This window comes from Lemur catta, chromosome 1 (assembly GCF_020740605.2).
Source record: "Lemur catta isolate mLemCat1 chromosome 1, mLemCat1.pri, whole genome shotgun sequence".
In the NCBI taxonomy this organism is placed as follows: domain Eukaryota; kingdom Metazoa; phylum Chordata; class Mammalia; order Primates; family Lemuridae; genus Lemur; species Lemur catta.
Genome location: NC_059128.1, coordinates 169,254,791 through 169,273,514, shown reverse-complemented (window position 1 = coordinate 169,273,514; position 18,724 = coordinate 169,254,791). Strand labels below are relative to the sequence as shown.

Genomic DNA, 18,724 nt, shown 5'->3' with positions numbered 1-18,724 from the left:
ATTATGCTCAAGGGAAACCAGTAGAGTCATTTTCACTGTCAAACAAGACAACAATACTCACCCTCACAACTTTTATTTAGCATTATATTGAAGATGGAAGCCAACACATTTAAGTAATAAAAATAAATATGATTACTATTTTAAAATAATATTCAAAATAATTTTGAATATTTAATGCTTAACTTGGGGCTTTTAGTGTACCTGACTTAAGCATTATAAAAGATATCCATGTAACAAAAACATTTGTACCTCCTTAATATTTTGAAATTAAAAAAAAATGGATTCTCACCTACTAATACATATCATAATCATTAAATTTACTTCTGCTAATGAGAGAAGTTTTATTATAAACGTTTGTCATTTATGCCTTTCCCTTTGTTAATTAAATACCAAATGAAAGCTAAAAGGAAAAAAAAATGAATGTTTAGAAAACTCAAGAATCAGTTTGTAAAACTAATAAAAGCAATAAAATAACTCAATAATATTGAGATATGGGATTAATACAGAGAAATTAATATCCTAAGTATATACAAGAATAGCCAATTAGAAGATATAATGGAATAAACAACCCTTCATTTAAATACAAAAATGGGGGGGAAATGTGGGAGAAAAAATTCTTACAGATTTATAGCTCACCATAATAGTGTACACCAGTATTAACTTCCAATCCATCAAGAGTTTAAGTGCACAACTGCAAGTACAGTGGCTCATGCCTGTGATCCCAGCACTTTGGGAGGCCAAAGTGAAAGGATTGCTTGAGGCCGGTAGTTCAAGACCAGCCTGAGCAACATAGCGAGACCTGTCTCTACAAAACAAACAAACAAACAAATTATTTGGACATGGTGGTGCCAGTTACTTGGGAGGCTGAGGTAGGAGGATCACTTGAACCAGGAGTTGGAGGTTGCAGTGAGCTATGATGATACTGGTGCACTGATGACAGTGCCTGGGCCACAGAGTGAGACCCTGTATCAAAAAAAAAAAAAAAAGTTTAAGTGGAAAACCAACAACAAATAGCAGAAACAAAGAAAAATAATGAAAATACTAAAGGAAGAATTCCTTTACACCCTTAAAGTGGGAAAGATCTTTTCATTAACTGACTCAAAATTAACTCTGAATTAAAATTTATAAATTAGAAAAGAAATTATTGAAAAAGTAAACTATACTTAGAAGAAAACCAAAACCTTTTATGTGATAGTCACAGAGAAATTCAAAAGACAAAGGACTAATGTGGGACATTTTTAAAATATATAATATTGCAAAGCCCAATATCTTTAATGCATGTTGAATAAGATTTGCATTTTATAATTAATTTGCATTTCAAATTAATTTCCCAGATCTAGATTGATGTTTTATTGTATCAGTCCATTTTTCTCTAAAGCTGCCTAAGAACCACAAACCAAAAGGATATTTAGAAAATTGTCCGAAAGTGAGAAGAGAGCAAAGGAAGGGAGGGAAAAAACCTCAGCTCCCCTACCTCCCACCCCTCTCCCAGTTCCTGGCTAGAAGTGATATCCCCACCAATGACAAGAAAAATTGGCACATCTTATCATGAGTGAGTAGGATGGGCAGCCTGTCCTCCATTGACTCCAGTATCACTATTTTCTCATCTTGGCTCTGAGCCCTAAGGTGCAATATTGGTTTCCTACTTTACCTGTCTTAAGTTGCATCTGCATCCCTAATTGCTTCCCTAACTATGCTCACACATCTCTAATCTCTTCATTTGAACCATCTCTGTATTGGAACCCACAGTTAGAACAGGCAGGCTAAGTCAGTATTTAGCAATATGCTATATTCAGTATCAATGATTTGAGAAAGAAAGATGGAAAGGAAAAGTTGGTTTAAACACTATTGACTTAGAGATGCATTCTAAAGCTATGTAACTTCCTAAATGTTTATATAGGAATAAATTATGAGGAAACCAGGAGGACTTAACACAGAATTTTAGAATATATCCATGGAATTATGCATAATAAAATGAAGATATATCATTCTTGTATTCAAAGTATTACCATTGTTAAATACACCATGTTGATACAGGTATGTGTTTATTTTGGTGTATTCTTAAACCAATACATAACTGACTTCAGAAATATCAGGGAGTATTGATAAATAATTTTCATTTACAGATGTGTTTGTTTTTAGTTAATAAAGATGTGGTTGTCAAACTTGAGAATTGATGGTTAGAAATAACCTTCTTTCTTAGTTGGTTATTACAAGCAGTGCTTCCATTTTGCAGTGTTTTTGCCTAACAGAGGATTTCCAGTGCCTGAGGGCTCTCATAAGGGTGCAGCACTGCCAGAGAATTCATCATCTAGGAGCACTTAACATAAGAGTTTCCTGAACTTCCTTGTTCATGGGTCAGTTAGTGTTTCAGTAATTTTTTCATGGTACCTCTAGGCCAAAAAAGAAATACCTAACAGTTTTTTTTATGAAGTAGTTGTGTCCAAACTATTTATTTAGTTCCTAACAACTTAGTGTAACTGTTTAGAAAAATGATACACCTAATTGAAAAAAAAATGTATTCCATTCTTAAATAACTACAGTTATTTGTTAATGTATTTACGGACCTGTTGGGCATTGTACAACTTATATTTTGGAATTGCCCTCATTTCCTGTTCCATATTAGTTTTCCAGCAGTACTTATGAAAACTCAGCTTCTTAAAGTTAGGGTGTCATCAAAAGGAATAAAATACTATAGGATGTTGAAATTGTGAATTGCTTCATGCTAATAATTCCTGTGGTACCTGGTAAATATTGCCTTCTTCCCTTAGATTATTTAAAATACGCACAGTTCCCGTGTGAGTTTATGTAAGGGCCACTGGGCACCTCAGTGCACAGTTTGGGCACCATGGCTTTATGCAGTATCTGGCTGGGGATTAGTGTATAAATACCCCAACTTCTTTACCCCTCAGTGTAGTAATTTTAAAGTGTATGGTCTGCTCTAACTCCCAGAGTTTCCCAAGGAGCATAATTAAGCACCAGTTACCTACAATAGTATTAATAATTGGCTAGATAACACACTTTTTATTGTCCGGTTTTCTTTCCTTGTTTCATGTTCTTGCTGCATTGCCGGTATTTTATGGGATTGTCTCCTGAAAAAATTACTTGTTTCAGTGTCTGCATCTGGGGGATAGAAACTAACAAGTGTTTATTATGGGTTTTATGTATTATTAATACTGAGTATTCTCTTTAGAAATCTATTTTAATGAATTCTTTCTTACCTCCTTACATGTATAGTTCAGTATTATTTTTTTAAATCCTTTTTAATTGTGATAGCTTGTATGGACAGAAGACTACATAAAATATGTATGTATAGGTTAAATAAACAAGTCCTAATGTTATCAGTGCTCAGGTCAAGGAAAAGAATATTGCCAGGACTTCAGTAGAGTCTTCCCCATCTCTGTTGTAAAATAGTACAGCCTCTTCCAACTCCCACAGAGATAAGCACTGTCTTGATTTTATAAGTGTTTCCTTGCTTTTCTTTATGGTTTTAACCATCAGTGAATCTATTCTTAAACAATAGTTTTGCCTGCTTTCCTTGTTTAGATAATTAACTGTACTTACCGTTTAGTTTAGCTTCTACTGAACTATTATGTTTGTGAGACTCATTTATGTTGCCTGTACCATAGTTCATTTATTTTCATTGACGTGAAGCAGATGGTTCTTTGTTGTAGTGGTATTTTAGGACATGTGCATTTTAGGACATTTGGCAGCAACTTTGGCCTCTACCCATTAGGTGCCAGTGGCACATTTCTTTCCCCTCCTCCTCCTGTTATAACAACCAAATAAGTCTGCACACTTTGTCAAAATGTACTCTGGGAGGCAACACTGCCCCATGATGAGAACTGCTGTAAAGTATCTATTATATGACTATACCACTTTATTTATACTTCCTACTCTTGAAGGAAATTGGATTATTTCTGGCCTTTGGATAATAGGGATAATAGTACTATAAATTGTCTTTTGTATATGTTAATTTGGTGTTCCTGCACAGGATGCTCTAGTTTGAGGAGTGAAATTGCTGGATTATAAGAGATGCAATATTTTTAGATAATGACAAACTTTTCTGAAATGGTTATAGTGACTTTTTTTTTTTTTTTTAGACAGAGTCTCACTCTGTTGCCCAGGCTAGAGTGCTGTGGCATCAACCTAGCTTACAGCAACCTCAAACTCCTGGGTTCAGGCAATCAGAACTGCCTCAGCCTCCCGAATAGCTGGGTCTACAGGTGCGCACTACCACCCTTAGCTACCTTCACTAGAGATGGGGTCTCACTCTTGCTCACATTGGTCTCAAACTCCTGTGCTCAAGAGATCCTCACACTTTGGCCTCCCAGAGTGCTAGGGTTACAGGTGTGAGCCACTGTGCCTGTAGTGACTTTTTATATCAAGGAATGTTACAGAATTCTGATGGCTTCACATCTTTGCTCACACGTAGTATTGTCAATTTTTTAGTTTTGTCTTGTTGGGTAGGATTACCGGTATCATGTCGTGATCTTAATTTTTAATTCTTTGATTACTATTGAGATTGAGTACTTTTTCACGTATCAATTAGCCATTTGGATTTTCTCTTGCATGAATTTCTTAAGGTCTTCTACGGATTGATGTTATTGATTTATAGGATTTTTGTAAAAGTGTTAATACTAGTTTCCTTTGTTGATTATGTATTAATATATTACAACTATCTTCTCCCATCTTGCAACTTATTTTTTCCGTTTTCTTTTGATAAATTATTCCATGAAGGCAGTGATTTTTGTCTGCTGTAACTCTATAGCAACTATAAATATTTGTTGAAATAATGAATGAACATAGTTTTTAATTTTTAAGTGTAATCATCAAGTATCTGCTTACATGAGAGTCTTTTTCTAGTTTCTCTATTCTGGCAATTGGCCTGTTAGATTCAAAAGTTTATTGACTAGAAACTTAATGGCTTTTGCATTTTCATATATGTCATACAATTTGTTAAGTTCCATCCGTAAACTTGCTGGAGTTTTAAATGGAATCATACTGCATCTGTATGTGTATTAGCTTTTCTCAGCCTTGATGCTAGTCACTTTTTGGCTGGATAGTTCTTTGTTGTGGGGAGCATTCCTGCATTGTGGGATATTTAGCAGCATCCGTGGCTTCTACTCACTAAATGCCAGTAGAACCCCTCCCTACCTTCACTGTTTGTGTCAAAGGTGGTTGACAGGGAAGGACAAAGGTTGACAACTACTACTAATGGGGGATGAATTTACATTTTTGGTAAAAATCAATTCTTCCAATTCATTATCATTGTATATATTTCTCCACTTATTTAGGTCTTTTTTCTCCCACTATTTTGGAGGATTTGGGAGTATATGTTGAAAAAGTCCTATATGTCTATTAAATTTATTTCTGGACTTAAAACATTTAAAAAAACTCATCATAAGTAGTGTTTTTTTTCCTAATAGACTTTATTTTTTAGAACAGTTTTGGGTTTATAGTAAAACATGGCTACCATTGATCTTTCAGTGTTAAATCTTATATACATCCCTGGAATAAATTCAGCTTGGTCATGATATATTTTTAAAATTATTGCTAGTTTTGGTTTGTCAATACATCTTATTTAGGATTTTTTATATCTGTATTTATCAGTGAGATTGCTTGTATTTTTCCTTTTCATTCTTTCTTCAGGTTTTATTATCAGGACTTTGTTACCTTCACAAAATGAATTGTGAAGAAGAATATCCTCTTATTCTGTTTTCTGGAAGAGTACATGAGATTGGAATTATTTCTTTCCAGAATGTTTGGTAGAACTGAAGGCATTTGGGCCTGAAATTTTTTTTTTGGTGGAAGATTTTAAGCTGCTGATTCACTTTCTTTAACTGATTTAGCACTAAACAGGTGTTTTATTATTTTAACAAACTAGATTTTTCTAGGAAACTTCATTTAATCTAAATTTTCAAATTTATTTCATAAAGTTATTTATAATATTCCCTTTTATATACACATGGGGGCTGTCCAGAAAGAATCCAGCCATTGTTAATATAACAAGAACGGTTTGTGCAACACAGATGTAACCTGGCAGCCAAGGAGAGTACACTGAATGCATGTGAGTGAACAATGATGACCTCACTGTACTAGTCAGTGGGGTGCTAGATGCCATTGAGTCAGCATGTGTACTGTGCAGCTGTCGCATTCAAAATGACGGAGCGAGTATAGCAACAAATCTGCATCAAATTTTGCCTTAAGCTTGAACATTCCTCTGTGGAAATTTTCAGATGATAATGCAATGAGTGCAGTGCAAATAAAAATATGGCATAAATGCTTCAAGATGGTCAAGAATCTGTTGAAAGTGATCCATGTTCTGGAAGGCCTGCAATACCTGAGAATGTTGAGCGTGTACAGATGGGTTAGGTTAAGAGACGCTGGGAGAACTGTGTGAGGTCCCATGGTGCCTACTTTGAAGGGAACTGGGGCATCATTATCTTATGTACAATGTTTCTTGTATCTTCTTCGATAAATGTCTCTCTTTTTCACATTACATATCTGGATACTTTCTGGACAGACCTTGTGTTGTATACATATATCTTCTTTTGATATGCCTTTTCATTACTTTAATTTGAAATGTTTTTAAATTTCTAATTGTATTTTTTTCTTTGATTCATGGATTATTTAGAAGCATATTTCTTAATTTATTTAGAAGTGTATTTTTAAATCACCAAGCATAAGAGTTTTTTGGTTAACTTTTGGCATTGATCTTGGTACTGATTTCTTCTTTAGCTTCGTTGAATCTGAGGCCAAAGGCAATGGTCTGTATAATTTTCAGCCCTTCTTTTAATTTGTGTAGACTTGTTTCAAGGTTTTATGGTTAGTTTTTGCTAATGTTTCATGAGCCTTTGAAACCGAAGTGTATTATGCATTTTTTAGGTGTAGTGTGTCCATTGTTAAGGTAGTTCAGTATTTTGTTAAATATTTTATGTTCTTCTAACTTACTGTTTCTTGTTCTGTAAGTTACTGAATGTGTTAAAATTCAGCAACATGATTATAGATTTATTTCTCCTTGATTTCTCCTTGACTGCCTCCTATTTTCCTTACTCTCCTCACATCCTTCACTGCCTCTCCTCACACCCTGATATGTTATGAGGTGCATAAAAAGATTAAACTCTTTCTTATAATTCAAATATTTTATGTTTATTTAATTTTCCTCTTTATCTCAGGCAATCCTTTTTTCTAAAAGTCTGTTTTATTTGAATATTAATGTTGCTTACCACCTTTCGAGTTTTTGTGGCCCACCCTTTTCTATTTTTGTCCTTTTATTCCTGTCCTTTTATTGCCTCTTTTTAACAACCTATAGGTGGGTTGTATTTTTTTATTCAGCCTAAAAAATGTTTGTATTTTAGTTTTGCATTTAATCTTTTTTAATGCATCTAATGTATTAATAATTGCTATATATTTGGGTTTTATATTGAACCAATGCTTGTTTTTTGTTCCTCCTGCTGTATGTATCTATTTGCTTTTTCTCTTCTCTCTTGTCTGTAAATTCTTTGAATACCAAAGAATTTCTCTTTTTGTCTCTACTTCTTTAGACATTTTTGTATTCTTTACATTCATTTAGTGATTACCCTAGAAATTATAAAACTTACTCTTTTTAAAACCTAAAGATAATTAACACCTTTACCCTTTTATAGATACAAGGATCTAGAACACTATAATTCCATCTACTTCCTTCCTATACTGCAATTTAAATCTATTTAGTTCTCCCACAGTCATTTTAAAAAAATAAAATTAGTGTTTATTTATTTTTCCCTATATTCATGGCTTGTAGAGAATTTGGAATAATCGTTTTTCACTTTTTCAAGTTAATTATTCCCAACATTTAAGACTTTGTATTTGTTTCTAATAGTCTAAGTTGCATTATGTTGTGCTCTAGGTATAGAACATATTTCTTTGGATTGACATCTTTCATCAGTTCTAAAATTTTTAAATTATTATCTCTTTAAATATTACTTCCTCCCATTTATTTCTCTTCTCCCTCAGGAACTTTATCTAAACTTTGCATACTTTCTTCTGTGTACCTTTCCATAGTTTTGAATTTCTGTGCTGCTTTCTGAATAACTTTTTCTCCTATCTTCCAATTCTCTTACTCTCTTTTCTTTTGTGCCAATCTCTTAAGCCTTATTGCAGTAAATGTATTGTCTGTTTCTATAAATTATAGTTTCTTGGTTCTTTTGCAAAGAAAAAGAATTCCATGGAATTGTTTCCCCGTGAACATTCAAGCCTGTATTTGCCTTTTTTAACACGGTACGTTTATTTCTTTTGCACTCTGTGCCTGATGATTCTAATATTTTAAGTCTTTGTGAGTCTGTTTCCTTGGTCTTGTTTTTGCTTGTTCTTTTACATGTTGCCTTTCTTCTTGGTATGTTTTGTTGCTTTTTATTCCAAGCTCCTTATTTCCTCCCAAATTTATTTGAAGCCTAGGGATTAAATTACATTCCTCTAAGAGAGGAATTATTAATAGCTTTTGCTTGACAGGTACCCAAGGGGCACTACTAATCAAGAACCATTTGCAACTGAATATATAGTTTGATTTTTTTCATGATCAGGTTTTATGGACTTATGATATTTGTTGAGAACACCATTTTTTTATTACAACTTCTCAGTTACATTTATCTTTTGTGCAGTACCAAAAACAAAACAAAACAAAACAAAAAACAACTCTCTTTTGTATTTCCCAGAGTATAAAATAGTAGATTAACACCTAGTTTAGCCATAACCTGAGGATGTAATCCTTTGAGGCCCCACTTTATGAGTTGTTTATCTGAGACCCTTTACCTCAGAACTCCAAATTCAAGCATGCAGGTGCAGCAAGTGTCATCAGAGAAAAGTGATTTCAGTGTTCCATCTGTATTTTGGATTTCTGCTTTTAATTATTTTTATGTTAGCAATATCTTACAGCTTGATAAGATTTCAGATGCTTTCAAAATGTTTTTTATATTTTATTTAGCATTTCAGGGAATAGGGTTTCTATGAATAATATTGCTTATAATGTTATTATCATAATCAGAGATTGTATATATAAATTTAAAGTGATTTATTCCCTTAGATGATAGGTGTGTATGTGTAAATGTAACTTACACACACTGAAATTTTTCCAAATTTTTTTTTGTGTGTAGAAACAAATAATTTTGACACTTTGGCATAATTTGCATGTTTATTTTTTACATTGTTGTAATTTTTACTTTCATGGATTGACTTTGATTTTCTTCGGCCTACTTGAAAGTCTCAGTTACTTATTATTGTTACGGTTTTGAAAGCTTTCAAATGTAGACACATAGGTACTATTTTAGGTAGAGTGAAATGAAAACCACAGATAATCCCAAAGGGTTTATAATTAAGGAAAAACTGTTGGGAGAATGGGATAAAATCATTCAAATAAGAAGAGATTGGAACATGAAATATTTTGGTGTATTTTACCGTATGTTTTCCAGTGAATTCTTGAGTAAACAAATCCACCATTCAGAAGAATTCACAAGAATTTATATAGTTGCCTGCATCAGCTAGCTTCAAGAAAATGAAGCATAACTTCCTCCCCATTAAGTGTGGGCTGTGCATAGTGACTTACTAAGAGTACAGTATGGAAAGGAGGGGAAAAGTTTTAATTTACAAAAGTGGCAAACTGATAAACACTGCCTCAGATGATCATGGTTAATAACCAGTCATTGATAGTACGTACTCTTGACTCTATATGATGGGGAATGGCATTTTTCTCTTTGGTCTTCCTTCTAAACATCCATAAGCCCTGTTTAACCATGAGAAACATCAGAGAAATTTAAATTGAAGGACATTCTATAAAATACTTGCCCACTGCCTCTTGAAACTTTTGTGATCATGAAAAACTAGTAGAGTCTGAAATAAAATCAGGAATGAAAGAGGAGACTTTTCAGCTGATGCCACAGAAATAAAAAGGATCATAAGAGTCTATTGTGAGCAACTATATGCAAATAAATGGGATAATCTAGAAGAAATGGGTAAATTATTAGATATACAAAATGTACCAAGACTGAGTCATGTAGAAAAAGAAAACCTAAACAGACTTATAACCAGTGGGCAAATTAAATTAGTCATCAAAAGCTTCCCAGCAAAGAAAAGCCCAGGACCAGATGGCTTCACTGGTGAATTTTACCAAACATTCAAAGAAGAATTAATGCCAGTTTTTCTATCTCTTCCAAAGGATTGATGAGGATGGAACACTTTTAAACTCATTTTATGAGGGCAGCATTACCCTGATAGCAAAACCAGGCAAAAATACCACAAGAAAAAAATGACCAATATCCCTGGTGACTATATATGCAAAAAAATCTTGAACAAAAGACCAGCAAACCAGATTTAACAGCATATTGAAGTGATTATACACTGTGGCCAAGTGGGACTTATACCTGGGGTGCAAGGATGGGTTCAGCATGTGAAAATCACTTTATAATAGAATACTACATTAATAGCATGAAGGATAAAAATTTCATAATCATCTCCATAAATGCAGAAAAAGCATTTGATAAAATTAAGCACCCTTTCATATTAAAGAAGAAAAATTCAACAAACTAGGAATAGAGGGAAATTATCTCAACATATTAATGGCCATGTATGAAAAGCCCACTGCTAATATCATACTTCGTGGTGCTTTTCCTCTAAGATCAGGAGCAAGGTAAAGATGCCCACTCTCACCACTTGTGTTCTATATAGTAAGAGAAGTCCTGGCCAGAACTTAGGCAAGAAAAAATAAATAAAAGGCATCTAGATCAGAAAAGAAGTAGTAAAATTGTCCCTGTCTATAAATGACTATCTTGTATATACAAATCCATAAAGACACCACAAAAAATTGTTACAAATAGTAAATTCAGCAAAGTGGCTGTATAGAAAATCAACAGAGAAAAATTTGTTGTATTTCTATATAGTAAAAATGAACTATTTAAAAAGGAAATTAGGTGAACAAGCCTATTTAAAATAGCATCATAAAGAATAAAATACTTAAGAATAAACTTAAGAGGTAAAAGACATACACTGAAAACTAGAAAACATTGATGAAATAAATTAAAGACTCAAATAAATGGGAAGACATCTCATGTTCATAGATTGGAAGACTTAATATTGTTAAAATGTCCATACTACCCAAAGTGAGCTATAGATTCAATGAAATGACTGTCAAAATTCCAATGCCATTTTTTGTAGAAATAGAAAAAACATTCCAAAATTCATATGGAATCACAAAAGACCTCTAATAGCCAAAAGAGTCTTGGGATGGAAGAACAAAGCTGGAGGCACCATACCTCCTGATTTCAAAATATACTACAGAATTTAAGTAATTGAAACAGTATGGTACTGGCATGAAGACAGACATGGAGACCAATGTAACAAAATAGATAGCTCAGACGTAAATTCATACATACGTGGTCAACCGAACCTTCAACAAGGATGTCAAGAATCACAGTGGGGAAAGGATAGTCTCTTTAACAAATGGCATTTGGGAAACCTGGATGTGCACATGGCAAATGAATGAAATTGGACCCTTACACCATACACAAAAATCAACTCAAAATGGATTAAATAATTAAAAGTTAAGACCTGAAACTGTAAGACTCCTGAAAGAAAACATTGGGGGAAAGCTTCATGACATTCTTCTTGGCAATGAATTCATGACACCAAAAAATGTCAGTAGGCAGATGAATGGATAAAGAAAATGTGGTATATATATATATATATACACACACACACATACACACAATAGAATATTACTGAGCCTTTAGAAAGAAAATCCTGCAATATGTGACAAAATGGATGAACCTGGAAGACATACTAAGTGAAGTGAAATAAACCAGTCACAGAAAGACAAATACTAAAACTATGTGATTTCTCTTATCTGAAGTGTCTCATAGAAGGAGAGAACAGAATGATGATTGCCAGGGGCAGTGGGGAGGGAAAAATGGAGAGTTGCTAATTAATATGTATACAATTTCAGTAATGCAAAATGAATAAATCCTAGAGATAAACAGTCTGAGAAAGTGTCACAGTGTAGAGGAATCTAAGGAGATGTGACAACTTCCACCTTCTATGATATTTTGGATGGGATCTAAGAAGAGAAAAATGACATTAGGTAAAAGCTAAAGAAATCTGAATAAAGTACAGGCTTTAATTATTAATGTTACCAATATTGGCTCAGTTGTGACAATTGTACTACACTAATGTTAGATATGAGTAAGGGCAACTAAGTGTGGTGTATATGGCATCTCTGTGTACTGTTTTTGTAACTGTCAGGCTAAAACTGTATTAAGATAGTATGTATTTTTAAAATACTACATGAATTCAGTTGTTTACTCTTTTTGTTGTTAAGAGACAGGCTCTCACTCTGTCACTCAGGCTGGAGTGCAGTAGCATGATCACAGCTCACTGCAATCTTGAACTCCTGTCTCAGCCTCCCAAGTAGGTAGGACTATAGTTGCACGCCACCATGCCTGGTTCATCTTTAAAAAATTTTTTTGTAGGGACTGGGGTCTCGCTGTGTTACCCAGGCTGGTCTTGAACTCTTGGCCTCAAGTGATGCCCCCACCAAAGCCTCCCAAAGTGCTAGGATTACAGGCATGAGCGACTGTACCCAGCCAAATTCAATTGTGTAAGGAAAATTCCTTGAGGCTAAAATACTAAGCCCAACCAGTTTTTTTCTCTTTCAACACACATAGAAAAGTTTGATAAAATAGAAAAAGAGATAGTCCAGGGTGGGCAAAAGATGAATTGAGAAAGTCTTAGCAGCACATGAAAAAAATTTTGAGAGAGACTGCAGAAAAATATTCTTAGATTATTTGAGACCTCTAGTGACATAGCTTTGAAACACAGGTTTAAGAAACAGGATTTGGTCATTTATTTGCAGTTTGATAAGAAAATGCCAAAGAATCTTACAAAATATTTAAATCTTAAATCATGTAATTAGAGTCAATTATACGATGTTATCTATAAACAAGGTAGGTATTTGATAGATACATTTTTTTTGCTGTGTAATTTATGGATCCCTGTAACATTGTGGGTGACTGCTCTTATTACTCTCTCCCACACCTGCCATTTAGAAATGAAACCTGGCTTTCCCTTATATCATACCATTTCACTCATGGCTCTGTTTATTAGAAAAGAGAAGAGTTCAATCTCTTCGTCTCTCTATCCTCTTCCATCCCATGTTATGAAGGGTAACAATCTCTAGAGTTATTCTTTGTTGTCATAGTTCTATTTCTCCCTTCAGTTCCCTAAGACTGAAATACATTTGTTGACATTTTTACTCTAATGTATAATTTTTACCTTTTTGAGTTCTCAGATTTCTTTAATAATGCCCTGAAAATTTGGGGCCTTTCTTCACAAAAGTACATAGACACACATTTCCATATGGTTTTAAAAGGTTCATAGATAATTAGGAATCCGTGTGTCAGATTAAGAAACCCACCTGTCTTGAATGATATTAATAATCGTAATAGAGTTGAGGTAGCAGACATACATTTTTTAAAATAAATTTATTTTCCTTACTATTACTTCTTCTAATTCCTATGTGAACAACATTAGCACTAAAGATGAGGTTGTTTTAATAGTTGCTGAAGATTTGGTGAAAATACTTTGGAGATTTTTAAAAGATACTATATTAATACTAATAGCCCTAGTACAGTGCTTGTTTTTGTCCCTAGGCCTAGCTCAGTCAAGCTCCAAAATTTGATATCCTAATGCTTAATAACTTTATCTGTTCTTGATGTAGATATGACATGCATCCTATGCAGTCTTGAAAGAGTGGTTAACTGGTACTCACATATTATATGCAAATGTGATTTTTTTTGAGTATCTGGTTTGATGTTTCACTTATCTTTTGTATTTAGAAAGGAATAAATATATTAGTTTTTTTTACAAGGAGTATTACAAAGTACAGGCTGCCATCTAGAGACAAACTCATCACTGGAGATGTAATCACAGCAGTTTTTATTTTTAAGGCATTTTAAAAGATTTACAAGTTGCAAAAATTTGTCTTTATTTATAATAACTTATGAGATAATTTTTCCATTTTTTTCATGTACTACCTAGACAGATCGCATGTATCTCAAGATTATTTATAATTAAGCTTGAAATGTTCATGGAAAGGCAGCCACAGTTTCTGTCCCTTTCTCTACCTTTCCCCCAGCCTCCCTGCTCAAATTTTGAAAAAAGACTCTCACATGTAGTCACCACATTACTGGGTAAGTGTTAAGTCTTACATTTCTGGAATACAGATGTTTATTTAGTGAATCCTTCTTAGTTTTAGTGGTCTCAGCATTTCTTTTCCTTTCCTGACTCAGATTTTTTTCTACCAATCATCTATATTTATTTCTAGTCTTTTTCCATTTTATTTTAATGTACAGCTTGCTCTTTATAAGGCTAAGTAAAGTAATAATGAAACAAAAAATGAGACTACCAAAAAATTGTCTTGTCATACATATGCTTGGATTATCTCTGGTACATCACCCCATTAGATTTTATTTATTAACACTGTAATCCCTTCTTTAAAAGAAAAGCCTTAACATTGAAAGCTGATTCATACATGAAACAGTTACATGAAAGTCATCTACTATTTGGAAATCTCTTTGGTAACTAAGTATGTTAGACAATGTTAGTGTACTTGAACCACACCCAAGCTTCGGTAATTTTGAGTGAGCCAGAATGTTGTATCACAAAAGCTATAAACTTAAAAGGGCCTTTTGTTACATTTGGATAAATTGTTTTGCTGCTAAATAAATTTCTGTCTACCTTCAGTCTTCTACCTACTTCTGTACCTAGTTGGAAGGATGCAGAGAAGACTAGAGTTCCTCCTCTGGCTGACATCATAATATAGAGGAGGGACAGAATTGAAAAAGACTTAGGAGGATAGGCTGAGACAGTTCTCTCAACTGTGTGGTTCATATATCTGGGGGTAAGACAGTTTGCTGGTTCCTTCTTGACTACTTCTTCATTTCCCTAACTTATCCCTACGGTAGGTACTAGGCCAGGGGTATTTTAGTGCTGTTGGGCCTGGTCTTCTCTACCCTGGGGGTGTAGGCTATAGGTCTGGGTGATGGGAAAACCATTGGAATGACTTTTCCAAGTTCTGAGATAAAAGGTATTTGGTCTTATTCTCCAAACAGCATTAACCTGCCAACATGCATTAAGTAGAAATCTGGCTTCCAGTAGAGCTCTAGTTAGGAACTAGGCTAAAACTAGAGGTTTTAGCCTGCCTCTAAAATGGGCAAGATAATCTTTCGAAAAATGAATGCCCAAAGTAGGAGAGCCTTATACTAACTGAACATCCTATATGCTACTGATGCATTGCCAAATACTTTACATTTGTTATCTCATTTAATTCTCTTATCATCCTTATTTATTTGTTCAGCAAACATTTTTTGAATGCCTCCCGTGTGCTAAGTAATGTTCCAGGCACTAGGAATTACAGCATTGAATAAAACAACGTCTCTGCTCTGCAGAGGTATTATTACTTTAAAGATTAGAAATTTGAGCCTTTTACATATCAGGTGACTTTTTCATTGACCCACGTCTAGTAACAGGTAGAGATGAGAATTAAACCTTACTATGTCTGGTTCCAAAGACTCCAAACCACTCTAGGATGACTGACTTCTTGAGGGGTCTGTTGCATGTTGTAATCACTACAGTTACAATTTCAGTATCTTTTTATTGTTGTCCATATTGATAATTATGCAAGGATGTGTTTTCCAGTCTTACATTCGTGTTGCTTTTCAATTCCATCTTTTGTGTCCCATGACAGCAGATAAAAATATAAAATTTCTGGCAAACTTGTGTAAAGTATTCTTATTGCTGCCCTCTAAAGAGTGCATATTGAGAGTTACAACACAAATGCCCAATAGGAAAGGTTTAAGAACGGTGTCTTTCAGGTTAGTTTTTCACATTTTTTCATTTGAGATGTATTCATTCCTTATTTTGTTTGAGTGTAATATATTTATACAGTTTAAATTTCAGAAATGCAAAGGGTAAGCAGTATCTCCCTTATATATCTAAGGCAGAGGCAACCATTTTTACTAGATACTTGTGTATCTTTCCAGAAATGTTTTAATGCATGTTCAATCAAATATTGATATCTCTTCCTTTTTGTGTATGAATATATCCTACAGATCTTTCTGGATCAGTCATAGATGGCTCTATTGTTTGACAGCTCCATGGATTCTACTGATTTCAATAGTCAATAAAGAGTAATAGTTAATAGTAGCCATTCTGCCTGCATGTAAACCATGGATCTGCTACAGGGAAACTCCTTTTGCAAGTTTGGTAAACCTCTAGGTGTGTGTTTCTCATCTGAAAATGGGAGAAATAATACTATATCCTTCATAGGATTGTAGTGAAGATTAAATGTGTTAACATCAAGTGCCTGGAAGATAACAACCACCCAAATACTAGCTGCCACCACTATCATCATTGTTACCACCTCTTTTATTTCATCAGATCTTTACTTATGGGTATATGAGTTTTCTTTCCTTTATACTGTTCGAAACAATGCTTCAGGAGATGACCTAATACGGTTATTATTTTGCACGTGTTTATGGGTGTTTGCTACAAGTACAATCTCAACATCAAAGAGTAGTATATAAATAATTTTGGTAGACATTTGCCAAACTGCATACTATAGAGGTTGTACCAAATTTTGCTTTCACTAGCAATTTAACGTAATTTAAATTACCAAGAACTTAATGGTAGCTTTTCTGATGTTACTTCTAATTAGGGAATTATTCATAGTTTGAAATGGCAATTACAGAATTCTTCCTTTATCTTCAATAGAAGTACTATCCTGTCAGAAGGGCCTGATCAAACAACCTTTTATGTTTTAATATAAATTATGTATGTTGGCAGGTTATTCTTTCAGGATTCTCACAGATAAAATAACTTGTCAATGCTTCAGAGAGTAGAAGTTCTCTTTTTTTCCATTCTTTATTTTCAGATATTTATGTTTCTGTGAATCTGGATTATTTCGTATCTTTAATTTGCCTTTATTATCCATAATCTTAACATAAACTTCTTTTAGAAATATGCATCTTTAAGAACCAAAAATGCAAAAGTGAACTGAGATTAGCATTAGCTCTTTATCTTAAGTGCTGGTCTTGAGTTACAGCAAGATTTTTTCCTTTTGATTTTGTTCCTTTGTCAAAGAAAGCTTAATAGGAAGAGAGAAGAAATGAAGATGTTAGGCATGTTTCAAGCAATTGGAGGAATCCAAAGATTAATAAGCGGTGGTCTCTGCCACACTTTTCTTTTGTGGGAGGGCTAGAAGGAGGCTACAGGATAATTATCTCCAGGTTAGAAAATATAAGAATGGGTCAAAGAACCATACATTGGACAAAACTTTGGAAATTACCTGTGTCTACTCAGGTAAATGAGTGAAAGGAAGTGAAATAAATAAAAATAAGTTGTCACAGAATACAGTATGAAAATTTAGTGCTCAGGAATCAATATAATGAATAAATGCTTTAAATAGAATAGACAGAAGATATTACAGAGGAATGAAATGATATTGATTTATATTGAGCATAGGTCTTGTTATCATTATTTTATGGTGTAGACAGAACTCTTACCTTCAGACCAAACACAAGAGATGTTCTGGAGCTCTAACACTTTAACATATAATTCCAATTTTAAGCCATTAAAAAAGGCTGATTTTTAACCATATTGGCTCTTGCAGCATTATAGTCAATAGAATTTATATGTGTGTAAATGAACAGAAACAAGTTCTTCTCTTGTTTAATAATTTAAAAATCTAATTTTACTTCTTTTGCTTGTTTAATACTTACGAATGTAATTTTACTTATCAAGGGTGCTGTGAGCCAATCTCTGAAATTATATGCTTTTAATGTATGGGAATCTCTTTGAAAATGACAAAATAGTTCATGACCCAAAAATGGTTAAATGCCATTGGTTTCTACAGTTAAACAGTTTTGTTTAATTTAGGTGATTTTAGGAATATTTACCAGAAAGTTAACTTTTACTGGAGATAATTTAAAATTAGCAATTAAATGCAGATTTCTTATTTAATTTTTAAAAATGCTCCCAAAATAAATGCTGTATTGTAGCACATAAACAACCTATCTTCAGTACTGCTTTTGACATTAAACATGTAAAATCTTCCCATTTTGTTTCAGAAGTTACATGTTTGGGAGGAATTCTTTAAAAATATTTTTTCTTTTCCTCCATCTCCCAACCTGAACTTTCTCATCTCTACAGTTGGATATAGGGAATACCTGTTGTTGATACTTAATGAATTCAGGGTCCTGAAAATGAAGGACAGCACTATGTATCAAGTAACTAAATTGTGCTTGAACATGGTTCTGATTAAAAGGGCAGGTATCATTTTTTCTATTTTAAAGAAATGTTAGGTTGAATTAAGTAAATATTAAGTTGAATTAAGTTTAATATACTAGATATACCAGTGTAGTTTTTGTTGTGACTCTGAATGAATACTATACTTTTGTGACTTTCGGTAGCTGTTCTGCTGTTGAATTAAGTAAATATTAAGTTGAATTAAGTTTAATGTACTAGATATACCAGTGTAGTTTTTGTTGTGACTCTGAATGAATACTACACTTTTGTGACTTTCGGTAGCTGTTCTACTGTCCATGCTGTTTCCTATGAGTACAATACGTATCAGAAACCTTCCTCTCTTACAGTCCTAAGTGCCATATGAATTGGAGGTGGTAATCACTGGCAAGGAGCC

At 33.6% G+C, this 18,724-nt stretch overlaps 1 protein-coding gene across 1 annotated transcript in view; it reads left to right on the top strand.

Moving 5' to 3' along the window:
* Positions 1 to 18,724, top strand: part of STAG1 (stromal antigen 1) — a 342,007-nt gene that overhangs the window by 166,132 nt on the left and 157,151 nt on the right. The window lies entirely within an intron of this gene.